This window comes from Carex rostrata, chromosome 23 (assembly GCF_964058835.1).
Source record: "Carex rostrata chromosome 23, lpCarRost1.2, whole genome shotgun sequence".
NCBI lineage: Eukaryota > Viridiplantae > Streptophyta > Magnoliopsida > Poales > Cyperaceae > Carex > Carex rostrata.
In genome coordinates, this window is record NC_135940.1 from 7,131,228 (window position 1) to 7,140,190 (window position 8,963).

Consider the following 8,963-nt stretch of genomic DNA (forward strand, 5'->3'; position numbering starts at 1 on the left):
TGACTTAGGTAGCAAAGTGAAATTTATGGTGAGTGCTCAATTTACTTATCTTTTATGATTTAAATGTAGCTGAGTGCTTGAACAAGATGCTAAAATACCAGTATTGGAGGGTACAATGAAAAATTGACGGCCAGATTAATTTCACTCGGATCAAACTCAATCCAATGCCTATGAAAACTATAGAGTGTTAATTTTGAGATTTGTGCCAGGTTAAAAGAACGACCCGGATCTACTCATTGTACCTCAGGTATTGCACTGGATGTGAATTCCTAAAATACTTATCAATTGTGTTATAGATCCCACGTATAAATTGTTAACATGGTTTATTCATTTAATTTAACACCAGGTTTAACTTTTCAATCCTATCAACACTTGCTAGCAATTATTGGAGAGGAGACAAGGGCTAGAGAGTAGAGGGTGTGGTCTCTGTGACATCGTTTGATGCCAATTTACTTATGGTGAGTGCTCAATTAAGGTGCATATAAATTTACTTATCTTTTCTGATATGGTGAGTGCTCAATTTTATAATTAGCTGCATATAAATTTATGCTTCTGTAATTAAATTGTTGACTTCTACTTTGTTGACGAATCACCATTTCAGAAGAGCTTGTAATTAAATTGTTGACTTCTAATTAGGTGCATATAAATTGTTGACGAATCACCATTTCAGAAGAGCTTGGATAGCCCTGCCCTAACTATTCTGGTATATATATATATGAATTTTTTTTTTAGCATAATTAGAGGCATGCCAAAGAATCTTGCAATAGCTCTATGTGCTTTTATCAAAAATGGGTTTATATTTGAGTTTATATTTGAGTTCATGAGATTGGTGCTCAATTTAACCAAGATCAGGTTTCCATTATTTTCATTTTGGGGCTGTTTTGGGTATTTCCTTGTACCAGTTCATGACTCCTTTGGGTTTTATTTATTTTGAGCACTGGTACGGTTCATGACTCCTTGTACCAGTTCATGATCAGAAGGTAATTTTTCATTAATTGCATAATCCCACTGGTACAATTTCGACTAATATAATTGTGGTGCTTATGCATGTTGTTAGTAAATTACCAGTACATTTCAGAAGGTAATTTTTCATTAATTGCATAATCCCTCTGGTACAATTTCCTAGCTTTATATAGCTGGTTCATCACAAAAGAAAAATTACAGAAATGCCCTTAACCAACTAACAACATCTGGTCTAGCTACAAGTCCACCGAGGTTATCCAACCGGGTCATTTTCAGTTGTAATGCAAGAGTTCATCTTATTTTCGGAATTTAAATAGGTCTACTGTTAGTGCACTGTACTAGAAATGCTGGGTGTTATGTATTATAGGATATTTGTTTGTTAGTTGGGTTGCTTTGTCTGTTACTTGTGTTTTCCTAAATGGATGTGTTATGTATTATAGCATGTGAGAAGGGCTGCTGTCTTGGCTCTAAGCATAGCTGCACATAACAAGCCGAGTCTAATTAAGGGCCTTCTTCCTGAGCTATTGCCTCTTTTGTATGACCAGACTGTAGTGAAGGTATTATTTTTTACTTTTTGTAACTATTGTTTGCATTATTTGAAAAAACTTTGGCTGGTAGTGGAAGGCACCAGGTGCATTATTGGTGGTATGGTATTTCCCTTGTTTTTTAGTTCTGTTTTTTTTGTACATGAGATGGAATCAAAACCCTCAAACAGTACCATACTATTGCTGGAATGGTACTGACATTGTTGATCATTCGTTTTATTAATTTGATTCATAGCTCCAATGTCTCAATCTCATTCGCAAACAAACCCTGATGTCGGAGAGTCTCAAAGTGGAACAATCGGAGCAAGGCAAAATCGGAAAAAAAAAGAAGAGATCCAATGCATGGGACCATTTCGAGCAAAAAGGTGACGGCTCGGTTGCGTGCGTGCATTGCTCTAAAGTGTTATCTCACGGTCCTACTTTGGGGACTTCTCACCTAAATCGGCATATCACTAATGCATGCACACAAATCAACGAGGAAGCAAGGGGGATGTTCTCGTCGGGTAAAGGAGGTGACTTCTCTAGTTTCAAATATGATCCCGATTTGACCCGTGATCTAATGACGATGTTGTTCATAGATGCCGAGATACCATTTTCGGTCATTGAAAGTCGGTTTTGGGAACCGACTATGAGATCACTAAGACCCGAGTACAGAACTGTTGGGCGTCAGAGTTTGAGAAATGATGTTGTAGAGGTATTTAAGGCAGGAAAGGGGGTTTTGCTGAACGAGTTTGAAGAATTGGATTCGCACGTGTCTTTTACTTCTGATATTTGGACTTCAAGTGTCAGTTTGGGATATTTGTGCCTAACGGCACATTATATCGATAAGGGATTCAATCTTCAGAAAAAGATTATATCTTTCGATCAAACACCTTATCCACATTCGGGACATACTATTGCAGAATCGATTAAGAAAGCTATTTTTGAGTGGAAGTTGGATGAGAAGGTGTTTACAATCACTCTTGAAAACTGTTCAGCAAACAATAATGCAATGACGTTTTTGGAATACATGTTTTGGGACAAGCCTGTTTTTGAGGGTGAAAACATGCACATGAGATGTGGGGCTCACATCTTGAACATTATGGTGCAGGATGGTATGGTGGTCATTCGGGAGGCTTTGACCAAAATTAGAGAGCTGATGCGGTACATAACTTCGAGCGGTCCGCGACTACAAACCTTCAACCAAATCCTAACTGCGATGCAGTTACCATCCAAAAAAGGGTTGACTTTAGACTGCATTACTCGATGGAATTCGACCTATGATATGGTCGTTGAAGCTTTGAAGTACAAGGATGCATTGCTAAGATATGGAGATGGTAGTGCGGTGATTGTTCCTAGTTCGGAGGATTGGAACGTGGCGGTAGAGATGAAAAAGTTTTTACGGGTTTTTCGGGATGCAACAAAGAAGTTTTCAACCTTTAGGCAACCTTCTTCACATGAGTTTTTAAAGGAGGTGTGGACTATTCGTAGCACTTTGTTGGAAGAGCATAACAATCCCATTTTGCAAAGCTTATCAATGGAGATGCAAAAGAAATTCAAGAAATATTGGGAAGAGCCGATTGGGATGCTAACATTAGCTACTGTTTTTGATCCTCGAAAAAAGTTTGAATGGGTGGAATTCTGTTTTGGTATTGCATATGGAGAAGGCACTGATGCGTACAAAGCAAAAGTTGAATGTGTGGAGAAGTCGCTTAAAAAATGGTTCCAGGAATATGAGAGCAAAACTGGCCAAGCGACAACTAGTGTGTCACCGCAAGTGGAACGTCAAAATGAGAAACAAAAGAAGCTTGAGATCAGTTTTCAGGAGTTTCGTTCTCAAAATCGTCGATCGCGACAAAAGAGATCCGAGTTGGATAATTATCTGGAAGATGCCGTGGTGGTAGAGTCGGATGAAGAATTTAATATTTTGCAATGGTGGAGAAAAAATTCAGAATTGTATCCGACTTTGGCAAAAATGGCAAGGGATTTCTTGGCAGTTCAAGTGTCAACCGTTGCATCTGAGTCAGCTTTTAGTGCAGCGGGTCGGTTGACAGATCACTTGCGGAGTTCTATGACACCGGAGACAATCGAGACACTCATCTGCTCAAAGGATTGGTTTATCTCTATTGATGAGAGCTCCAACTTGGACCAGTTTCGTCCATTCATGCCTCATTCTTGATTAGTGTTAGAGGTAAATATTTTATTTATAATTTTCTTTAAAATTGAAATCTTATTTGAAATTCACATCTCATCATAACCTTTTATAAAATGCCACAGGATCATCGAGTGCTTGGTTTGGAAAAAGAAAATCGCCTGACAATTGAAAAAGATGAATGTTACGAAATTTGAGGCATGTTGATTCTCATGAATTTAAATTAACATTTGATTTGTAATGTGAAGAATTTTGTGTCTCTAATTCATGGATTGTTTGTCAGTTTTTTGAATTCTGATTATTTGTTGTTTTTGAATTCATGGATTGTTTAGTTTATTGTTATAATTTGAACTTATTTGAATTCATGGTTGATAGATTACTTGTTATAATTATTTTTCTTAAAACTAGATTTATCAATTTCCATTTCATTATATACTTTGATCTGTCACGGTTCTTTAAATTATGATTATTTTTCTGATTATTTTTCTGATCTGTCACGGTTCTTTAAATTTCCATTTCTTAAAATTCTGATTATTTTTCTGATTATTTGAATTCACGGTTCTTTAATTATGTTTGAGCCGAGTCACAAAATTCACGGTTCTTATAATTCACGGTTCTGATCTGTCACGGATCGGATCAAGTTAAAAACGTGATTTAGTTTCTCTTATTATGATGTAAAACATTCAGAATTATTTGAATTCACGGTTCTGATCTGTCACGGTTCAGAAACGAAAGTCAGATAACACTAATTTAATACCATGCCTTTGAAATATATTACAATTAATTGAGTTTGAGCCGAGTTTTGGGTTTGAGCCGAGTTCGGGCCGAGCCTAAAGAGTCCAATGGACCGAGCCGAGTTCGGGCCGAGCATAAAGAGTCTAATGGACCGAGCCGAGTCGGACTTTACTCTTCAAAGTTGAGTCGAGCCGAGTCGGGTTCTAATGAAAGAATGAATGGGCCGGGCCGAGTTTTGAGCGAGTTACCGCCCATTAACAGGCCTAGTTAGAGGACGCCTCTCTGCGGCTCCGCCTGACTAACCCTAAACCCGATCACGCCTCCGCTCCTGGCTTCTGGCACTGAAGCGACTTCATCCCCTTCAACAGCTTCTCTCTTGAAGACAGCGGGAAGGTTAATTCGTTTTCTATATCGAGGCTGTTCAAAATTTTAATTTCCTTCAGCAGTGAATCTGGTACAAGCCCTCGTGCCTACATTTCCAGAAACATCCCTAGTTAAATTAAAAATTACAATTGAGGGGATGGGAGGCTAGTTTGATTAAATTGACACTTGATTAAAAGAACCGAGGATTAACAGGGGTTAATTCGGATGACTTTGAAGCTTACTTCCTTGATTGAACTTTAGTAAATTGCTGCAAATTTCTCAATTGGAATTTGGGCAAACTAGTACCATGCTAATCTGGTGCAGCATTAATCAGAGGGACATTTGGCCTGACAACAGCCACAAACCACTGTCACAATCTTCACTGACTGTAAACCGCTCGCGAATGCAATTACCAGAGACAATTTAGAGGATTTGACATCAAGGCATGCAACTGAGACGATAGCAGTGTATCAGGCTGTTCCGAGGTCTACAAGAAAACTGCAAACTGGAACACATCTAAGGAAGGCGCTGAACCAGCCCCATACGCTGGCAAATTGGGTATGAAGGACAGGACATCCTTTAATGAATGCCTCTCAAGAGACAGGATGTTAACAATAGGAATGGCCGCAGAAACCGACACTGCATTCTTTTCTTATTTTAGTAGCACTGCTATATCTTAGATAGCCTCAGCTTTGTATCGGGGCTCAAAGCTTAACTGTGTTATTTTTTCAATTTTAGAATTACCAGTACCACTGTAGTTTTTTCATATTATGTTGTTGTTTTTTGTAACTTCCTTTCTGTAATGCTACTTTATTTTAATGAACTCAATTCCTACAGGTTTTCACCTCAAAAAAAGAAAAGAAAAAAAATATAGCTTATATAATGATTAATGTCATAATAAGTTTTACAAGTTATATACACCTAAATAATTATGATCTCTTAGGGCAAATGTTGTTACATACATAACAAATCTTAATAAGAAATTTTCTTGTATGATGTAAATTGTCAATGCTTAACTAAAAGATATTAAGGCTTAAAACATCGAATAAGAAAATCCTCTTTTGCATCCAATTTGTTACAATATGCATTGCTTTCATTATTTAGTATATAAAATGTAGTTGATCTATTGTAGATTGAAAATATATAATGATTGCCTATAGCTGTGCAACTTTCAGCAAGTTGCTAAAGCGTAACATAAATTAATTGGAAATATTCTCAAGTAATTTACAGAAGTAATGCATGAGGTTGCATAGTTGCATTCTATTGGATTTTCAAATAAGAAAAACGAACCACAATTGCGCTGTGCATATCATGCAATGAAACAATTATAAGACAAACTTTATTCAATGAAGCATGCCTGAACATTTAATCCCATCATCTAATTGAAGGAGTGCTTAGCCAGTGGTCAGATGGGAGACACACAAATGGTCATTTTTACACTTACCTAGAAAAAAGAAAGTGGAAAAAAAAAAGTAAAAAGAGAAACACCTATCATGGGCAATGTGACAATAATGAAAAAACAAGCTTGATCAGCTAATTCCTAGTTTATCTTTCAAAAGAGGTCATCTCAGAAGTGTAAATAATAAAAAGAACAAAAAAATGATCTCAGGAGGTTTCAAGAAACACTATGATATTTTCTCGCAAATAAGCCTCTCGAGAGCCTTTTTCGCATCACCACAAGAACTTAGCAGAGCTATGATATTTTCTCGCCTGTCCATGAACCCCAGCTGCTCTATTTTTGCCAATTTCAAGGCAAAAAGTACCTCTGGCTCTGCCACATTTCGAGGCACGCCAGTACCACCATCTAAAATACGCATAGTATCAACATTAATTAAAAAAAAAATAAACGCCGGGACTCAAAATGTAAACCCACAAAAAAGTTGTTCCAGCTGATCCGGTATGGGCACTCGATAGATGGTGGTACACCTATTAAATCTGAATGGCTATGACTATTGTATTGTCATATGGGATTCTTGTAAGGAACCCATTTGAGTTCAGTGCTGGTACGTGCATTACTACGTAACATGTAGAAATAAGTTCACTGCTTCTAACAGTATAAACCTGCAATTATGATGGCATGAGAACACCATTCTAATAGTATAAACCTGAACTAAAGATCCTACAAGTAACAAACAGAGTTATTGTAAAACAGTAGATACCAGTACTGAGCTGGCCAAAATCTAAATGTCGCTCTATTTCTTTTTTGAATGAAAAACATCTAGGCTAATTGATGAACCAAAATTACACATCTTTCAAACCAATCTGCCACAGATACGTTAGCTTCCTTCCAAAATCACCTATGATAGAGAGGGAGAGAGAGACTTGCATGGTGCTCTTTTGATTCCTTGCAAGGCGGAGGAGAGACGACCACTGGCACAGGCCGAGGAGAGACGACCACTGGCACAGGCCGAGGTGAGTCTAATGCGAGACTGATCGCCGAGCGTTGATCCAGTGGTCCGAGCATTGATCCAGGCAGAGATAGGGGGTTTGGTGATTAGAAGAAGAGGCGGAGATAGAGGGGTTTCGCACAAAGAGAGAGGGGGGTTTGGCGATTAGAAGAAGAGGAGATAGAGGACTTTCGCACAAAGAGGTGTTGTTCCAGGCGGAGGTAGAGGGTTTCGCACAAAGGAGACTGAAGAAGAGACGTTTTTGAACTGGAGACATGCAGTGCCAAAATAAATTAATTGTATAAAGGGTAAAATTGGAAATACAGAAATATGTATATCAAAATAGTATAAGAATACAATATAAATGGCATTTTCACAAATTAATCAAGTTTATGATGACATTTTCTCAATTTTCAAGTTTGAAATGACATTCTCCCAATTTGAAGGTTTTGGAGTGGCATTTTCACAATTTTCCCTTAATTAAAATGGAATTGTTGTGTTACATTGGTTATGTAACTGCATAAAGAAAATCGATGCTGCTCAAAACAATTGAGCAAAATAAAGCAAATGAGAGTTTGAAATAAATAACAGAAAGGAACTAAATTAGATAAGCAAATAAGTAAAACTGAAGTTGTTGGTTTCATGATCCTTCTTTCTTCATCTATGATCTTCCTCCCGTTTGCATTGCCTCTGACTTTTGAAACTGTAGTTGCCACATGACTTCTTCCTTGATGTCTTGTGCATCTTTACTGACTTCTGTAAATGTGCGTGCACAACGCTCCCTCCAAATAATAAATTGTGTTATAAGCATAGTCTCTCTTTGAGTTTTTGGTACTGTTGCACTTGTCAGCATTTCTGTTGGTAGTGTGGTATATGTCAAGGTTGGTATTTTGGCTGGTATAGTATGTGCTAATGCTGCATAGACTGATTTTGAGAAATTACATTCATCAAGCATGTGTCTAATTGATTCCCCTTGTATCTTGCACAATACGCATCTATTGACTAGCGGCCATCCTCTTTTATTGAGATTATCTATGGTTAGAAGTTTGTTGTTCAATGCCAGCCATCCAAAGACCTTCATCCGAGGGGGTGCTTGTAATTTCCAGATTCTTTGTGCTCTGTTAAGAATTATAGGCGCATCCTTCATTGCTTTGTATCCTTCTCGAACCTTGTAAAGGCCCGATTCCTTCCACTTCCAAGAGATGTCATCTTCTGTTATCGGGTTTAGAACCATACCCGATAGTGTATTTTGTAACTTTACCAGTTCCAGATTTGCGGTGTCGGAGCTGATCGGCCTAAAGAGTGCTGTGAGATTTGATACCTGAGAGGCTTCATAAAGGGTGATTTGTGTGTCTATTGCATGTGTGTATAGGTCTGGGAGGATGGTACTCAGGAGTTGACCATCCCAGTTGTCATTCCAAAGCTGTATCCTTTTGCCATTACCAATCTTGTGTGAGAAGAAAAATTGGCAGTAGCTTATGGAATTTGAAATTGCTGATATGAAGATGGGTGAATCTGGTAACCCGTTAGTGGCTATGTGCTGTTGGAACAGTGATTTGCACAACGTCATTTCTGGTTTTCTCCATTGCCAGAACCATTTGATCAAAAGAGCTTGATTGAAGACGGTCAAATCCATTATGCCTAGGCCTCCGAAATCCTTCAGTGTGCAAGACAGCTTCCAATTTGCCAAGTTGATTTTAGAATGTGCCTGTGGTATTGTCCCGTGCCATAAGAATGCCCTTCTTATCTTATCAATGTCTTCAATTACCCAAACTGGTAATTTTAGGCTCAATTTTTGTAAATACAACACCATATAGGAAGATTTGCACCGTAATGGTC